This window comes from Myxine glutinosa, chromosome 10 (assembly GCF_964187855.1).
Source record: "Myxine glutinosa chromosome 10, kmMyxGlut1.1, whole genome shotgun sequence".
Taxonomy (NCBI): Eukaryota; Metazoa; Chordata; class Myxini; order Myxiniformes; family Myxinidae; genus Myxine; species Myxine glutinosa.
Window position 1 is genome coordinate 22384797 of NC_136270.1, and position 1867 is coordinate 22386663.

Here is a 1867-nt window from a genome sequence, read left to right on the forward strand (position 1 = left end):
TGGGGAGGTGGGTGAATTTAGGAAGTGGTTGGGAGGTGGGTGGATTTGGGAAGTGGTTGGGGAGGTGGATGAATTTAGGAAGTGGTTGGGAGGTGGGTGGATTTGGGAAGTGGTTGGGGAGGTGGATGAATTTGGGAAGTGGTTGGGAGGTGGGTGAATTTGGGAAGTGGTTGGGGAGGTGGGTGAATTTAGGAAGTGGTTGGGGAGGTGGATGAATTTAGGAAGTGGTTGGGAGGTGGGTGAATTTGGAAGTGGTTGGGGAGGTGGGTGAATTTAGGAAGTGGTTGGGAGGTGGGTGAATTTGGGAAGTGGTTGGGGAGGTGGGTGAATTTAGGAAGTGGTTGGGGAGGTGGATGAATTTAGGAAGTGGTTGGGAGGTGGGTGAATTTGGAAGTGGTTGGCGAGGTGGGTGAATTTAGGAAGTGGTTGGGAGGTGGGTGAATTTGGGAAGTGGTTGGGGAGGTGGGTGAATTTAGGAAGTGGTTGGGGAGGTGGATGAATTTAGGAAGTGGTTGGGAGGTGGGTGAATTTGGAAGTGGTTGGCGAGGTGGGTGAATTTAGGAAGTGGTTGGGGAGGTGGATGAATTTAGGAAGTGGTTGGGAGGTGGGTGAATTTCGGAAGTGGTTGGGGAGGTGGATGAATTTAGGAAGTGGTTGGGTGGTGGGTGAATTTGGAAGTGGTTGGGAGGTGGGTGAATTTAGGAAGTGGTTGGGAGGTGGGTGAATTTAGGAAGTGGTTGGGAGGTGGGTGAATTTGGAAGTGGTTGGAGAGGTGGATGAATTTAGGAAGTGGTTGGGAGGTGGGTGAATTTGGAAGTGGTTGGCGAGGTGGGTGAATTTAGGAAGTGGTTGGGAGGTGGGTGAATTTAGGAAGTGGTTGGGAGGTGGGTGAATTTGGAAGTGGTTGGAGAGGTGGATGAATTTAGGAAGTGGTTGGGAGGTGGGTGAATTTGGAAGTGGTTGGCGAGGTGGGTGAATTTAGGAAGTGGTTGGGAGGTGGGTGAATTTAGGAAGTGGTTGGGAGGTGGGTGAATTTGGAAGTGGTTGGAGAGGTGGATGTATGGGAAATTGGTTGGGAAGGTGGATAAATTTGGTAAGTGGTTTTCTTGCCAAAGTTCTCATCACATGAGTATTTTTTTATTGACATCGCCGAGCAGCCTCTGGAGGTTCACTTTTATATGAATGTTATTAATTTGTGTTTGTAACGTTGAAAGGAAATGAAAGTTTACAACTTCCTTTTGAATCGTTATTGATTAATTATTCTTTTCATAGCATCGCCCGTGTTAAACTTCTGAGTGCAGATCTCAGGTGCTCTGGTTAGTTATAAGTTTTGTATTGCCGAGTTTTTGTTTGAGCGGCCATTTTGTATTCCATGATGGATAACTTGTTGATTCTCCAGCGGTTTTAAACTCGCTGATATGTTTGGTACTATTCTCTTGTGTAAAATTAGGCGCCATTTACATGATGCACGTGCAAAACAGAACGACGGGTTCGAGTTAGTGAGTCATGTGTCATGTCGCAGGCAAAATATGGAGTGTGCGCATCGTTGCATACGTAATATGTGTATTTCCTCTTGGAGCGATGATGATTCGTTTTGTTTGCCAACAAGTCGCGTTGGGAGCTCAGTGGTTATAGATCTGATGGACATGAGATACGAATTATGATGATAATGGGAAATCAATCGGATTACCTCCTTGCATTGTCCTGTTGTACCCTGCACCATTGGTCTCACGGCGCCACCTGTTGGGCCTCTGAAACATGACGTTTGAGTTGACCAGGTGACGCCATTAATCAGATTTACTGCTATATTGAAATATTTTGTTTTTCATCTGTATTGATTACTCAATAAACGCTTAATTGATTTTAA

The 1867-nt window shown here is 46.0% G+C and overlaps 1 long non-coding RNA gene across 2 annotated transcripts; it reads left to right on the plus strand.

Annotated features, from left to right (window-relative positions):
• Window position 1: 1 nt before the first annotated feature.
• Window positions 2-1867, plus strand: LOC144894002 (uncharacterized). 2 transcript variants are annotated; one of them, XR_013624682.1, is made up of 3 exons: window positions 2-92; window positions 179-912; window positions 1025-1867. It is a non-coding gene; the product is annotated as an uncharacterized LOC144894002 (long non-coding RNA). The 2 variants fall into 2 exon arrangements; XR_013624681.1 differs by having other exon boundaries at window positions 179-1867.